Source organism: Arachis stenosperma, chromosome 3, assembly GCF_014773155.1.
Source record: "Arachis stenosperma cultivar V10309 chromosome 3, arast.V10309.gnm1.PFL2, whole genome shotgun sequence".
NCBI classification, from domain to species: Eukaryota; Viridiplantae; Streptophyta; class Magnoliopsida; order Fabales; family Fabaceae; genus Arachis; species Arachis stenosperma.
In genome coordinates, this window is record NC_080379.1 from 87,801,148 (window position 1) to 87,818,478 (window position 17,331).

A 17,331-nucleotide genomic window follows, 5' to 3' on the forward strand; every position below is an offset into this window, starting at 1 on the left:
GAGAAGCCAAAGCACAACTCTCTTTAGAGGACCTGACCGAATTCTTCAAAGAGAAGAACACATGGCAGCCGAAAACAACAACAATGCCAACAATGCAAGGAAGGTGCTGGGTGACTTTACTGCACCTACTCCCGACTTCTATGGGAGAAGCATCTCTATCCCTGCCATTGGAGCAAACAACTTTGAGCTAAGCCTCAACTAGTTTCTCTAATGCAACAGAATTGCAAGTTCCATGGACTTCTAATAGAAGATCCTCATCAGTTTTTAGCTGAGTTCTTGCAAATCTGTGCACAGTCAAGACTAATGGGGTTGACCCTGAGGTCTACAGACTGCTGCTATTCCCTTTTGCTGTAAGAGATAGAGCTAGAATGGTTGGAATCACAACCTAAAGATAGCCTGGACTCTTGGGAAAAGCTAGTCAATGCCTTCTGGCAAAGTTCTTTCCTCCTCAAAAATGGAGTAAGCTTAGAGTGGAAGTCCAAACCTTCAGACAGAAGGATGGCGAATCCCTCTATGAAGCTTGGGAAAGATACAAACAATTAATCAGAAAATGTCCCTCAGACATGCTTTCTGAATGGAGCATCATAGGTATTTTCTATGATGGTCTCTCTGAACTATCCAAAATGTCTTTGGATAGCTCTGCTGGAGGATCTCTTCATCTGAAGAAGACGCCTACAGAGGCTCAGGAGCTCATTGAAATGGTTGCAAATAACCAATTCATGTACACTTCTGAAAAGGAATCCTGTGAACAATGGGACAAGTCAGAAGAAAGGAGTTCTTGAGATTGATGCTCTGAATGCCATTCTGGCTCAGAACAAGATATTGACTCAACAAGTCAATTTGATTTCTCAAAGTCTGTCTGGAATGCAAAATGCACCAAGCAGTACAAGGATGCTTCATCTGAAGAAGAAGCCTATGATCCTAGAACCCTTCAATGGAAGAGGTGAATTACCTAGGAGAGCCCTATGGAAACACCTATAATTCTTCATGGAGAAATCATCCAAATTTCTCATGGAAGAATCAAGAGACCTCAACAGGTTTCAATAACAATAATGGTGGAAGAAACAGGTTTAGCAATGGCAAGCCTTTTCCATCATCTTCTCAGCAACAGACAGAGTTCTAAGCAGAATACCTCTGACTAGCAACAATGGTCTCTGATCTAATCAAAACCACTCATAGTTTCATGAATGAAACAAGGTCCTCCATCAGAAATTTGGAAGGACAAGTGGGTCAGCTGAGCAAGAAAATTACGAACTCCCTCCTAGTACTCTCCCAAGCAACACAGAAGAAAATCCAAAAGGAGAGTGCAAGGCCATAAACCATGGCCGAATCAGGAGAAGAAAGAGAGGAGGTGGACGCCACTGAGGAAGACCTCAATGGGCGTGCACCAACCTCCTCTGAGTTCCCCAATGAGGAACCATGGGAATCTAAGGCTCAAAATGAGACCATAGAGATTCCATTGGAATTACTTCTGCCATTCATGAGCTCTGATGAGTATTCTTCCTCTGAAGAGGATGTATGTCACTGAAGAGCAAGTTGCTAAATACCTTGGAGCAATCATGAAGCTAAATGACAAGTTGTTTGGAAATGAGACTTGGGAAGATGAACATCCTTTGCTCACCAAAGAACTGGATGACTTGTCTAGGCAGAAATTACCTCAAAAGAAACAAGATCCTCGGAAGTTTTCAATACCTTGTACCATAGGCACCATGACCTTCAAGAAGGCCCTGTGTGACTTAGGGTCAGTGTGAACCTCATGCCTCTCTGTAATGGAGAAGCTAGGGATCTTTGAGGTACAAGCTGCAAGAATCTCATTAGAGATGGCAGACAACTCAAGAAAACAAGCTCATGGACTTGTAGAAAATGTTTTGGTAAAAGTTGAAGACCATTACATCCCTACTGATTTCATAGTCCTAGAGACTGGGAAGTGCATGGATGAATCCATCATCCTTGGCAGACCCTTCCTAGCCACAGCAAAGGCTGTGATTGATGTTGATAGAGGTGAACTGATCATTCAAGTGAATGAAGAATCCTTGGTGTTTAAGGCTCAAGGATATCCCTCTGTCACCATGGAGAAGAAGCATGAAGAGCTTCTCTCAATTCAGAGTCAAACAGAGCCCCCACAGTCAAACTCTAAGTTGGTGTTGGGAGGCCACAACCAAACTCTAAGTTTGGTGTTGAACCCCCACATTCAAACTCTAAGTTTGGTGTTGGGAGGTTCCAACATGGCTCTGAGAATCTGTGAGGCTCCATGAGAGTCCTCTGTCAAGCTAATGACATTAAAGAAGCGCTTGTTGGGAGGCAACCCAATGTTTTATAATTAACTATCTCTTTTGTTATTTTATCTTTTTGTAGGTTAATGATCATGAGAAGTCACAAAATCAATGAAAAAAGCAAAAACAAAATGAAAAACAGGAAGAAAATAGCACACCCTGGAGGAAGATGTTGCAGGCGTTTAAACGCCAGTGAGGTTAGCTGTTGGGCGTTTAACGCCCAATCTGGCACCATTCTGGGCGTTAACGCCAGAAAGGGGCACCAGACTGGCGTTAAACGCCAGAAAAGGGGTAAGAACCTGGCGTTAAACGCCAGAATGGGCACCAGCCCGGCGTTTAACACCAGAAATGGCTCAAAACGTGATTTTGAGCAACATTTGGTGCAGGGATGACTTTTCCTTGATACCACAGGATCTGTGGACCCACAGGACCCCACCTACCCACCACCACTCTCTCTTCTTCCCCCATTCACCAATCACCTCAATACCTCTTCCCCAAAAACCCTTCACCTATCAAATCCCATCTTTCTCTTCACCACTCAGATCCTTCATAAAACCCCACCTACCCCACCATTCAAATTCAAACCACTTTCCCAACCAAACCCACCCTCAAATGGCCGAACAACCCTCTCCCCCTCTCCTATATAAACTCTCCTTCACTCCTTCATTTTCACACAACCTTAAACACCACTTCTCCCCTTATTTGGCCGAATACAAAGCCATCCCTTTCTCCCTCATTTCTTCTTCTTCTACTCTCTTCTTTCTTCTTTTGCACGAAGACGAGCAAACCTTTTAAGTTTGGTGTGGTAAAAGCATTGCTTTTTGTTTTTCCATAACCATTTATGGCATCCAAGGCCGGAGAAAACTTTAAAAAGAGGAAAGGGAAGGCAAAAGCTTCCACCTCCGAGTCATGGGAGATGGAGAGATTTATCTCAAGGGTGCATCAAGACCACTTCTATGAAGTTGTGGCCTTGAAGAAGGTGATCCCCGAGGTCCCCTTTTCACTCAAAAAGGGTGAATATCTGGAGATCCGCCATGAGATCCGAAGAAGAGGTTGGGAAGTACTTACCAACCCCATTCAACAAGTCAGAATCTTGATGGTTCAAGAGTTCTATGCCAATGCATGGATCACAAAGAACCATGATCAAAGTGTGAACCCGAATCCAAAGAATTATCTTACTATGGTTCAGGGGAAATACTTGGATTTCAGTCCGGAAAGTGTGAGGGTAGCGTTCAACTTGCCTATGATGCAAGGAGATGAACATCCTTACACAAGAAGGGTCAACTTTGATCAAAGGTTGGACTAAGTCCTCACAGTCATATGTGAAGAGGGCGCACAATGGAAGAGAGATTCAAGAGGCAAGCCGGTTCAATTGAGAAGGCATGACCTCAAACCCGTGGCTAGAGGATGGTTGGAGTTCATCCAACGCTCATCATTCCCACTAGCAATCGTCCGAAGTTACTCTAGACCGGGCCATCATGATTCATAGCATCATGATTGGAGAAGAAGTGGAAGTTCATGAGGTTATAGCCCAAGAACTCTATAAAGTGGCGGACAAGTCTTCCACCTTGGCAAGGCTAGCCTTTCCTCATCTCATTTGTCACCTCTGTTATTCAGTTGGAGTTGACATAGAAGGAGACACCCCCATTGATGAGGACAAGCCCATCACTAAGAAAAGGATGGAGCACACAAGAGATCCCACTCATCATGAGATCCCTGAGATTCCTCAAGGATGCACTTTCCTCCCACAACTATTGGGAGCAATTGAACACCTCCCTAGGAGAATTGAGTTCCAACATGGGACAACTAAGGGTGGAGCAAGAGACACTCCATCATCCTCCATGAAATTAGAGAAGATCAAAGAATCATGAGAGAGGAGCAACAAAGACAAGGAAGAGACATTGAGGAGCTCAAGCACTCCATAGGATCTTCAAGAGGAAGAAAGAGCCGCCATCACTAAGGTGGACCCATTCTTTGATTTCCTTGTTCTTTATTCTTCTGTTTTTTTTCGAAAATTATGCTTTATGTTTGTCCATGTTTGTGTCTTATGATCATTAGTGTCTTAGTGTCTATGCCTTAAAAGTTATGAATGTCCTATGAATCCATCACCTTTCTTGAATAAAAACATGCTTAATTGAGAAAAAAGGAAAGAATTGCATGAGTTTTGAATTTTATAATAGTTTTAATTATTTTGATGTGGTGGCAATACTCTTGTTCTCTGAATGTATGCTTAAACAATGCATATGTATCTTGAATTTGTGGTTCATGAAGGTTGGCTCTTGAAAGAATGATGAAAAAGGAGACATGTTACTGAGGATCTAAAAAATCATTAAAAATGATTTTTGAAGCAAGAAAAAGCAGTATAAAAAAAAAAAAGAAAACCGAAAAAAAAAAGAAAGAGAAAAAGAAAGAAAAAGAAAGAATAAAGTTGTGATCCAAGGCAAAAAGAGTGTGCTTAAGAACCCTGGACACCTCTAATTGGGGACTCTAGCAAAGCTGAGTCACAATCTGAAAAGGTTCACCCAATTATGTGTCTGTGGCATGTATGTATCCGGTGGTAATACTGGAAGACAGAGTGCTTTGGGCCACGGCCAAGACTCATAAAGTAGCTGTGTTCAAGAATCATCATACTTAACTAGGAGAATCAATAACACTATCTGGATTCTGAGTTCCTAAAGAAGCCAACCATTCTGAATTTCAAAGGATAGAGTGAGATGCCAAAACTGTTCAGAGGCAAAAAGCTAAAAGCCCCGCTCATCTAATTAATACTGATCTTCATAGATGTTTTTGGAATTCATTGCATATTCTCTTCTTTTATCTTATTTGATTTCAGTTGCTTGAGGACAAGCAACAATTTAAGTTTGGTGTTGTGATGAGCGGATAATTTATACACTTTTTGGCATTATTTTTAGTATGTTTTTGGTAGTTTTAGATGAGTTTTTAGTATATTTTTATTAGTTTTTAGTTAAAATTCACTTTTCTGGACTTTACTATGAGTTTGTGTGTTTTTCTGTGATTTCAGGTATTTTCTGGCTGAAATTGAGGGACCTGAGCAAAAATCTGATTCAGAGACTAAAAGGACTGCAGATGCTGTTGGATTCTGACCTCCCTGCACTCGAAGTGGATTTTCTGGAGCTACAGAAGCCCAATTGGCGCGCTCTCAACGGCGTTGGAAAGTAGACATCCTGGGCTTTCCAGCAATATATGATAGTCCATACTTTGCCCAAGATTTGATGGCCCAAACCGGCGTTCAAAGTCACCTCAAGAAATCCCAGCGTTAAACGCTGGAACTGGCACCCAAATGGGAGTTAAACGCCCAAACTGGCATAAGAGCTGGCGTTTAACTCCAAGAAGAGTCTCTACACGAAATTGCTTCATTGCTCAGCCCAAGCACACACCAAGTGGGCCCGGAAGTGGATTTTTATGTCATTACTCATTTCTGTAAACCTTAGGCTACTAGTTATCTATAAGTAGGACCTTTTACTATTGTATTAAAGGACTTGGGTAGCTATCTTCGTTTTATGCTATCTTAGATCATTGGGAGGCTGGCCATTCGGCCATGCCTAGACCTTATGCTTATGTATTTTCAACGGTGGAGTTTCTACACACCATAGATTAAGGTGTGGAGCTCTGCTGTACCTCGAGTATTAATGCAATTACTATTGTTCTTCTATTCAATTCCGCTTGTTCTTGTTCTAAGATATCACTTGTTCTTCAACTTGATGAATGTGATGATCCGTGACACTCATCATCATTCTCACTTATGAACAAAGTGACTGACAACCACTCTTGTTCTACAAGCAACCAAGGCTCTAGTGAATATCTCTTGGATTCCTGATTGCACGATGCATGGTTGATCGCCTGACAACCGAGTGCTCGCCTGACAACCGAGCCAACCATTCCGTGAGATCAGAGTCTTCGTGGTATAGGCGAGAACTGATGGCAGCATTCAAGAGAATCCGGAAGGTCTAACCTTGTCTGTGGTATTCTGAGTAGGATTCAATGACTGAATGACTGTGACGTGCTTCAACTCCTAGCAGGCGGGGCGTTAGTGACAGACGCAAAAGTATCAATGGATATTATTCCGGCCTGACCGAGAACCGACAGCTGAATTCCGCTATGCTGTGACAGAGCATATGCAATCGCTTTCACTGAGAGGATGGGAGGTAGCCATTGACAACGGTGAAACCCTACACGAGCTTGCCATGGAAAGGAAGAAGAAGGATTGGATGAAGACAGTAGGAAAGCAGAGAGACGGAAGGGAAGGCATCTTCATGCGCTTATCTGAAGTTCCTACCAATGGATTACATAAGTATCTCTATCTTTATCTTTTATGTTATTTTCGTTCATCACCATATACATCTGAGTTTGCCTGACTAAGATTTACAAGATGACCATAGCTTGCTTCAATACTAACAATCTCCGTGGGATCGACCCTTACTCACGTAAGGTATTACTTGGACGACCCAGTGCACTTGCTGGTTAGTTGTGTGAAGTTGTAGTGATCACAATTTCGCGCACCAGTGCACCATTCTGGGCGTTTAACGCCAGGATGGCACAAGGGGGAGGATTTTGTTTTCAAATCAATTTCTTTTTCAAGTTTTAAAAGTTTTTCAAAATCAAATCTTTTTCAAATCATATCTTTTCAATCAAATGTTTTCAAAATCAATTTCTTTTCTTTTTCAAAGATACTTGCTATCAATTAATGATTTGATTCAACATTTCAAGTATGTTACCTTTTCTGTTGAGAAAGGTTTAATGTCTGAATCATATCTTTTCTTGTTAGGCAAGTCATTAATTTTTAAAAATCAAATCTTTTTAAATTGTTTTCAAATCATATCTTCTCAATCACATATTTTTTAAAACCAATCATATCTTCTTAACCTCATCTTTTTCAAAATAGTTTTCAATCAAATCTTTTTGACTTCTAATTTCAAAATCTTTTTCAAAAATTACTTGATTTCTTCCCACTCTTATTTTCAAAAATTAATTAATGTTTTTCAAAATGTTTTCAAATTCTTTTACTTAATTTTCGAAAATCATCTTCCCTCCTCTCACATCCTTCTATTTATGGACTAACACTATTCCTCAATACACAATTCGAACTCCATCTTTCTTGATAAGTTCGAATTTTCTACCTCTGTCTTCTATTTTTTTTCCTCTGACACCTCAAGGAATCTCTATACTGTGACATAGAGGATTCCACACTTTCTTGTTCTCTTCTCTTTCATATGAGCAGGAACAAAGATAAAGGCATTCTTGTTGAAGATGACCCTGAACCTGAAAGGACCTTGAAGCAAAAGCTAAGAGAAGCTAAGGCACAAATCTCTGTAGAGGACCTAACAGAAATCTTCAAAGAAGAAGAAGACATGGCAGCCGAAAACAACAACAATGCCAACAATGCAAGGAAGGTGCTGGGTGACTTTACTGCACCTACTCCCGATTTCTATGGGAGAAGCATCTCTATCCCTGCCATTGGAGCAAACAACTTTGAGCTTAAGCCTCAATTAGTTTCTCTAATGCAACAGAATTGCAAGTTTCATGGACTTCCATTGGAAGATCCTCATCAGTTCTTAGCTGAATTCTTGCAAATCTGTGACACTGTCAAGACTAATGGGGTTGACCCTGAGGTCTACAGACTTATGCTATTCCCTTTTGCTGTAAGAGACAGAGCTAGAATATGGTTGGACTCACAACCTAAAGAAAGCCTGGACTCATGGGAAAAGCTAGTCAATGCCTTCTTGGCAAAGTTCTTTCCACCTCAAAAATTGAGTAAGCTTAGAGTGGAAGTCCAAACCTTCAGACAGAAGGATGGAGAATCCCTCTATGAGCTTGGGAAAGATACAAACAATTAATCAGAAAGTGTCCCTCAGACATGCTTTCTGAATGGAGCATCATAGGTATTTTCTATGATGGTCTCTCTGAACTATCCAAGATGTCTTTGGATAGTTCTGCTGGAGGATCTCTTCATCTGAAGAAGACGCCTACAGAAGCTCAAGAGCTAATTGAAATGGTTGCAAATAACCAATTCATGTACACTTCTGAAAGGAATCCTGTGAACAATGGGATAAGTCAGAAGAAAGGAGTTCTTGAGATTGATACTCTGAATGCCATTCTGGCTCAGAACAAGATATTGACTCAACAAGTCAATTTAATTTCTCAAAGTCTGTCTGGAATGCAAAATGCACCAAGCAGTACTAAGGATGCTTCATCTGAAGAAGAAGCTTATGAACCTGAGAACCCTTCAATGGAAGAGGTGAATTACCTAGGAGAACCCTATGGAAACACCTATAATTCTTCATGGAGAAATCACCCAAATTTCTCATGGAAGAATCAAGAGAGACCTTAACAAGGTTTCAACAACAATAATGGTGGAAGAAACAGGTTTAGTAATGGCAAGCCTTTTCCATCATCTTCTCAGCAACAGACAGAGAGCTCTAAGCAGAACACCTCTGACTTAGCAACCATGGTCTCTGATCTAATCAAAACCACTCAAAGTTTCATGACTGAAACAAGGTCCTCCATTAGAAACTTGGAGGCACAAGTGGGACAGCTGAGCAAGAAAATTACTGAACTCCCTCCTAGTACTCTTCCAAGCAATACAGAAGAAAATCCAAAAGGAGAGTGCAAGGCCATCAACATGGCCGAATTTGGAGAGAAGGGAGAGGAAGTGAACGCCACTGAGGGAGACCTCAATAGGCGTGCACTGACCTCTAATGAGTTCCCTAATGAGGAACCATGGGAATCTGAGGCTCAAAATGAGACCATAGAGATTCCATTGGACCTACTTCTGCCATTCATGAGCTCTGATGAGTATTCTTCCTCTTAAGAGGATGAGTATGTCACTGAAGAGCAAGTTGCTAAATACCTTGGAGCAATCATGAAGCTAAATGACAAGTTATTTGGAAATGAGACTTGGGAGGATAAACCTCCTTTGCTCACCAAAGAACTGGATGACTTGTCTAGGCAGAAATTACCTCAAAAGAGACAAGATCCTGGGAAGTTTTCCATACCTTGTACCATAGGCACCATGACCTTCAAGAAGGCTCTGTGTGACTTAGGGTCAAGTGTAAACCTCATGCCTCTCTCTATAATGGAGAAGCTAGGGATCTTTGAAGTGTAAGCTGCAAGAATCTCATTAGAGATGGCAGACAACTCAAGAAAGCAAGCTCATGCACTTGTAGAGGATGTTTTGGTGAAGATTGAAGACCACTACATCCCTACTGATTTCATAGTCCTAGAGACTGGGAAGTGCATGGATGAATCTATCATCCTTGGAAGACCCTTCCTAGCCACAGCAAAGGCTGTGATTGATGTTGATGGAGGTGAACTGATCATTCAAGTGAATGAAGAATCCTTTGTGTTTAAGGCTCAAGGATATCCCTCTGTCACCATGGAGAGGAAGCACGAAGAGCTTCTCTCAAATCAGAGTCAAACAGAGCCCCCACAGTCAAACTCTAAGTTTGGTGTTGGGAGGCCACAACCAAAATCTAAGTTTGGTGTTGAACCCCCACATTCAAACTCTAAGTTTGGTGTTGGGAGGTTCTAACATTGCTTTGAGAAAATATGAGGCTCCATGAGAGCCATCTGTCAAGCTACTGACATTAAAGAAGCGCTTGTTGGGAGGCAACCCAATATTATATTTTATCTATTTCCTTTTGTTATTTTATGTTTTTTGTAGGTTGATGATCATGAGAAATCACAAAAACAATTGAAAAAGCAAAAACAGAATGAAAAACAGGAAGAAAAATAGCACACCCTGGAGGAAGAACCTACTGGCGTTTAAACGCCAGTAAGGCTAGCAGGTGGGCGTTTAACGCCCAGTCTGGCACCATTCTGGGCGTTTAACGCCAGAAAGGGGCACCAGATTGGCGTTAAACGCCAGGAAAGGGCAAGAACCTGGCGTTAAACGCCAGAAATGGGCACCAGCCCGGCGTTTAACGCCAGAATTGGCTCAAAACGTGATTTTGAATGCCATTTGGTGCAGGGATGACTTTTCCTTGACACCTCAGGATCTGTGGACCCCACAGGATCCCCACCAACCCCACCACTCTCTCTCTTCTTCACCCATTCACCAATCACCTCAACCCCTCTTCCCCAAAAACCCTTCACCTATCAAATCCCATCTTTCTCTTTACCACTCACATCCATCCTTCATAAAACCCCACCTACCTCACCAGTCAAATTCAAACCACTTTTCCCTCCCAAACCCACCCATAATGGCCGAACCCTACCCCTCCCCTCTCCTATATGAACCCTTCTTCACCCCTTCATTTTCACACAACCTAAACACCACTTCTCCCCCTCTTTGGCCGAACACAAAGCCATTCCCTTCTTCCTCATTTCTTCTTCTTCTACTCTCTTCTTTCTTTTGCTCGAGGACGAGCAAACCTTTTAAGTTTGGTGTGGTAAAGCATTGCTTTTTGTTTTTCCATAACCATTTATGGCATCCAAGGCCGGAGAAACCTCTAGAAAGAGGAAAGGGAAGGCAAAAGCTTCCACCTCCGAGTCATGGGAGATGGAGAGATTCATCTCAAGGGTGCATCAAGACCACTTCTATGAAGTTGTGGCCTTGAAGAAGGTGATCCCCGAGGTCCCTTTTTTCACTCAAAAAGAGTGAATATCCGGAGATCCGACATGAGATCCGAAGAAGAGGTTGGGAAGTTCTTACCAACCCCATTCAACAAGTCGGAATCTTGATGGTTCAAGAGTTCTATGCCAATGCATGGATCACCAAGAACCATGATCAAAGTGTGAACCCGGATCCAAAGAATTGGCTTACTATGGTTCGGGGGAAATACTTGGATTTTAGTCCGGAAAATGTAAGGTTAGCATTCAACTTGCCCATGATGCAATGAGATGAACATCCTTACACTAAAAGGGTCAACTTTGATCAAAGGTTGGACCAAGTCCTCACTGACATTTGTGAAGAGGGCGCTCAATGGAAGAGAGATTCAAGAGGAAAGCCGGTTCAACTGAGAAGGCATGACCTCAAGCCCATCACTAAGAAAAGGATGGAGCAAACAAGAGACCCCACTCTTCATGAAATCCCTGAGATGCCTCAAGGGATGCACTTTCCTCCTCCATGAAATTAGAGAAGATCAAAGAATCATGAGAGAGGAGCAACAAAGACAAGGAAGAGACATTGAGGAGCTCAAGCACTCCATAGGATCTTCAAGAGGAAGAACAAGCCGCCATCACTAAGGTGGACCCGTTCTTTAATTTCCTTGTTCTTTGTTTTTCTGTTTTTCGAAATTTTCATGCTTATGTTTATCTATGTTTGTGTCTTGTGATCATTAGTGTCTTAGTATCTATGCCTTAAAGTTATGAATGTCCTATGAATCCATCACCTTTCTTAAATGAAAACTGTTTTTAATCACAAAAGAACAAGAAGTACAGGATTTCAATTTCATCTTTAAAACTAGCTTAATTAGTTTGATGTGGTGACAATACTTTTTGTTTTCTGAATGTATGCTTGAACAGTGCATATGTCTTTTGAATTTGTTGTTCATGAATGTTAAAATTATTGGCTCTTGAAAGAATGATGAAAAAGGAGACATGTTACTGAGGATCTGAAAAATCATAAAAATGATTCTTGAAGCAAGAAAAAGCAGTGAATACAAAAAAAACGAAAAAAAAGGGAAAAAAAGAAAAAGAAAAAGAAAAAAAAGAAAGAAAAAGAAAGAAATAAAGTTGTGATCCAAGGCAAAAAGAGTGTGCTTAAGAACCCTGGACACCTCTAATTGGGGACTCTAGCAAAGCTGAGTCACAATCTAAAAAGGTTCACCCAATTATGTGTCTGTGGCATGTATGTATCCGGTGGTAATACTGGAAGACAGAGTGCTTTGGGCCACGGCCAAGACTCAATAAGTAGCTGTGTTCAAGAATCATCATACTTAACTAGGAGAATCAATAACACTATCTGGATTCTGAGTTCCTAAAGAAGCCAATCATTCTGAATTTCAAAGGATAAAGTGAGATGCCAAAACTGTTCGGAGGCAAAAAGCTACTAGTCCCGCTCATCTAATTTGGAGCTAAGTTTCATTGATGATTCGGAGCCTATAGTATATTCTCTTCTTTTTATCTTATTTGATTTTCAGTTGCTTGAGGACAAGCAACAATTTAAGTTTGGTGTTCTGAGCGGATAATTTGTACGCTTTTTGGCATTGTTTTCAGTATGTTTCTAGTAGGATTTAGTTAGTTTTTAGTATACTTTTATTAGTTTTTAGTTAAAATTCACTTTTCTGGACTTTACTATGAGTTTGTGTGTTTTTCTGTGATTTCAGGTATTTTCTGGCTGAAATTGAGGGACCTGAGCAAAAATCTGATTCAGAGACTGAAAAGGACTGCAGATGCTGTTGGATTCTGACCTCCCTGCACTCGAAGTGGATTTTCTGGAGCTATAGAAGCCCAATTGGCGCGCTCTCAACGGAGTTGGAAAGTAGACATCCTGGGCTTTCCAGCAATATATGATAGTCCATACTTTGCCCAAGATTTGATGGCAAAAACCAGCGTTCAAAGTCACCCTCAGAATTCCCAGCGTTAAACGCCGGAACTGGCACCTAAATAGGAGTTAAACGCCCAAACTGGCATAAAAGCTGGCGTTTAACTCCAAGAAGAGTCTCTACACGAAAATGCTTCATTGCTCAGCCCAAGCACACACCAAGTGGGCCCGGAAGTGGATTTTTATGACATTTACTCATCTCTGTACACCCTAGGCTACTAGTTTCCTATAAGTAGGACCTTTTACTATTGTATTTTTCATCTGGAGATCTTTGAATCTTTTGATCACTGGGAGGCTGGCCTCACGGCCATGCCTAGACCTTGTTCTTATGTATTTTCAACGGTGGAGTTTCTACACACCATAGATTAAGGTGTGGAGCTCTGCTGTACCTCGAGTATTAATGCAATTACTATTGTTCTTCTATTCAATTCCGCTTGTTCTTTGTCCAAGATATCACTTGCTCTTCAACTTGATGAATGTGATGATCCGTGACACTCATCATCATTCTCACCTATGAACAAAGTGACTGACAACCACTTTTGTTCTACAAGCATACAAGGCTCTAATGTTTATCTCTTAGGTTCCTGATGCACGATGCATGGTTGATCGCCTGACAACCGAGTGCTCGCCTGACAACCGAGCCAGCCATTCCGTGAGATCAGAGACTTCGTGGTATAGGCAAGAACTGATGGTGGCATTCAAGAGAATCCGGAAGGTCTAACCTTGTCTGTGGTATTCTGAGTAGGATTCAATGATTGAATAACTGTGACGTGCTTCAAACTCCTAACAGGCGGGGCGTTAGTGACAGACGCAAAAGAATCACTGGATTCTATTCCGGCCTGACCGAGAACCGACAGCTGGATAGCCGTGCCGTGACAGGGTGCGTTGAACATTTCCACTGAGAGGATGGGAGGTAGCCACTGACAACGGTGAAACCCTTGCATAAGCTTGCCATGGAAAGGAGTAAGAAGGATTAGATGAAGACAGTAGGAAAGCAGAGAGACGGAAGGGAAGGCATCTTCAGACGCTTATCTGAAGCTCCCACCAATGATATACATAAGTATCTCTATCTTTATCTTTATATTTTATTCATATATCATCTATACCCATTTGAGTCTGCCTGACTAAGATTTACAAGGTGACCATAGCTTGCTTCATACCAACAATCTCCGTGGGATCGACCCTTACTCGCGTAAGGTTTATTACTTGGACGACCCAGTGCACTTGCTGGTTAGTTGTGCGGAGTTGTGATAGAGAGTTGAGATTGCAATGAGCCCACCAAGTCTGTGGCGCCATTGATGATCACAATTCCGTGCACCAGCTTCACAGCCAGCCAAGCTTTCAAAGAAAGCTTCGGTCCAAAACACTAGACATGGCCAATAGCCAGCCAAGCCTTAGCAGATCATTGCTCCAATAGCAAGATTGATAAAAATCAACAAGCTCTTGTGATGATCAGTTGAAGCCTCGGTCCAATAAGATTAGACATGGATTCACAGCCAGCCAGACTTCAACAGATCATCATGAAACTCTAGAATTCATTCTTAAGAACTCTGAAGAAAAATACCTAATCTAAGCAACAAGATGAACCGTCAGTTGTCCATACATAAAACAATCCCCGGCAACGGCGCCAAAAACTTGGTGTTGTTGCCGGATCAAAACTTGGCACTGTTATTGCAGGGAACAAATGCGAAACTATCGTTAGGACATTTAATTCCCCGGCAACGGCGCCAAAAACTTGGTGTGCGAAATTGTTATCACTACTTTTCACAATTCAAATAATCCCTAGTAATGGCCCCAAAACTTGGTGCTCAATACCATGGCATAAACACAACTTTGCACAACTAACCAGCAAGTGCACTGGGTCGTCCAAGTAATAAACCTTACGCGAGTAAGGGTCGATCCCACGGAGATTGTTGGTATGAAGCAAGCTATGGTCACCTTGTAAATCTTAGTCAGGCAGACTCAAATGGGTATAGATGATATATGAATAAAACATAAAGATAAGGATAGAGATACTTATGTATATCATTGGTGAGAGCTTCAGATAAGCGTATGAAGATGCTTGTCCCTTCCGTCTCTCTGCTTTCCTACTGTCTTCATCCAATCCTTCTTACTCCTTTCCATGGCAAGCTTATGCAAGGGTTTCACCGTTGTCAGTGGCTACCTCCCATCCTCTCAGTGGAAATATTCAACGCACCCTGTCATGGCACGGCTATCCATCTGTCGGTTCTCGATCAGGCCGGAATAGAATCCAGTGATTCTTTTGCGTCTGTCACTAATGCCCCGCCCTCAGGAGTTTGAAGCACGTCACAGTCATTCAATCATTGAATCCTACTCAGAATACCACAGACAAGGTTAGACCTTCCGGATTCTCTTGAATGCCGCCATCAGTTCTTGCCTATACCACGAAGACTCTGATCTCACGGAATGGCTGGCTCGTTTGTCAGGCGAGCACTCGGTTGTCAGGCGATCAACCATGCATCGTCTATCAGGAATCCAAGAGATATTCACCCAATCGAAGGTAGAACGGAAGTGGTTGTCAGTCACACGTTCATAGGTGAGAATGATGATGAGTGTCACGGATCATCACATTCATCAAGTTGAAGAACAAGTGATATCTTGGAACAAGAACAAGCTGAATTGAATAGAAGAACAATAGTAATTGCATTAATACTCGAGGTACAGCAGAGCTCCACACCTTAATCTATGGTGTGTAGAAACTCCACCGTTGAAAATACATAAGAACAAGGTCTAGGCATGGCCGTGAGGCCAGCCTCCCAAAGTGATCAAAAGATCTAAAGATCAAAAGATTCCAAAGATCAGAAGATTATTCAAATACAATAGTAAAAGGTCCTACTTATAGGAAACTAGTAGCCTAAGGATTACAAAGATGAGTAAATGACATAAAAATCCACTTCCGGGCCCACTTGGTGTGTGCTTGGGCTGAGCAATGAAGCATTTTTCGTGTAGAGACTCTTCTTGGAGTTAAACGCCAGCTTTTGTGCCAGTATGGGCGTTTAACTCCCGTTTTGGTGCCAGTTCCGGCGTTTAACGCTGGGAAATCTGAAGGTGACTTTGAACGCCGGTTTGGGCCATCAAATCTTGGGCAAAGTATGGACTATCATATATTTCTGGAAAGCCCAGGATGTCTACTTTCCAACCTCGTTGAGAGCGCGCCAATTGGGCCTCTGTAGCTCCAGAAAATCCACTTCGAGTGCAGGGAGGTCAGAATCCAACAACATCTGCAGTCCTTTTCAGTCTCTGAATCAAATTTTTGCTCAGGTCCCTCAATTTCAGCCAGAAAATACCTGAAATCACAGAAAAACACACAAACTCATAGTAAAGTCCAGAAAAGTGAATTTTAACTAAAAACTAATAAAAATATACTAAAAACTAACTAGATCATACTAAAAACATACTAAAAACAATGCCAAAAAGCGGACAAATTATCCGCTCATCAGTGCACTTGCCAAAAGAACTAATTCACTAATTTTTGAATGGGGTGTGAATTAGAGGTCATCACCGATCAAAGCGACAAAAGTTATAAATAGTAATCCATAAAAAGAGATCGGACAAGGTCCAAAAATGGGATTACTAGAAATAACTTAGAAGGGACCGACACGAAAAAGTCGGCCCAAACCAAAATAAAGCAAAGAGGATCAAAAGTCTAAAAAGACATGACCTCAAAGGAAAGATCAAACTTGAGTAGGGGCACTGTTCATACCCCGGGTCGAGCTGTAAAACCCCATCTAATTGAGGATAAGTCAACCGACCTGTTCAGATCAGGACTATCCGATCTCTTTATGAAAGAGGTCGGCCAAACCGCTACAGAGGCCCAAGAAGGCCCAAACAGAGGAACACAACCCAAATCTAATAGGCAGCCCAAAGCCTAGAAAGATGAAGGCGGTTCCCTTAAAGATAAGATGACTTCACTCAAGGATAAGATAAGATAACTATCTTATCCCAAGGAAAGATCATTCCATACCATTATAAATACACTAGAGCACCCAGGTATAACTCATACTCTGATTCTACTAAAAACCTGCTTAATACCCTTGCTAACTTAAGCATCGGAGTCTCTTGCAGGTACCACCACCCTCCGATTACAAAGGATCAGCAACACCACCCGGTCCAACAAGTCAGACACGGCGGCTCCAGCCACCATCATCATGTTAGACACAACAGCTCCGACTATTACAGAAGATCTCGTCTGAGATCGACCTACAGTTTCAGGTAACCCTCGGAATAGTTACCACTTCATCCGGTTGGCAGTAGAACCACTCTTTTGCTTACCTCTCAAGAGAGAAGGGAAAGGAAAAAACCATAATAGCAATCTCATCGGCCCCATGCCTTCGAGCCATAGAACAAGTAACTTGAAAGTCTTTTAGATGTCTAATTGGGTCTTGACCCAGAAGTCCATGATACTTGGGAAGCAAATTAATCAAACTATTCTTCAACTCAAAGTTTGGATCAAAATTTGGATACCTAGCTTGCAATGGATGAAGAATAATATCCGGAGCCCCTTGCTTGTGCAAGGTGATTCTACATGGCTCC

The 17,331-nt window shown here is 41.9% G+C and overlaps 1 non-coding gene across 1 annotated transcript; it reads right to left on the minus strand.

Moving 5' to 3' along the window:
* Positions 1–461: 461 nt before the first annotated feature.
* LOC130971584 (small nucleolar RNA R71) lies at positions 462–569 on the minus strand. Its single transcript, XR_009082796.1, has one exon. It is a non-coding gene; the product is annotated as a small nucleolar RNA R71 (small nucleolar RNA).
* Positions 570–17,331: the final 16,762 nt, after the last annotated feature.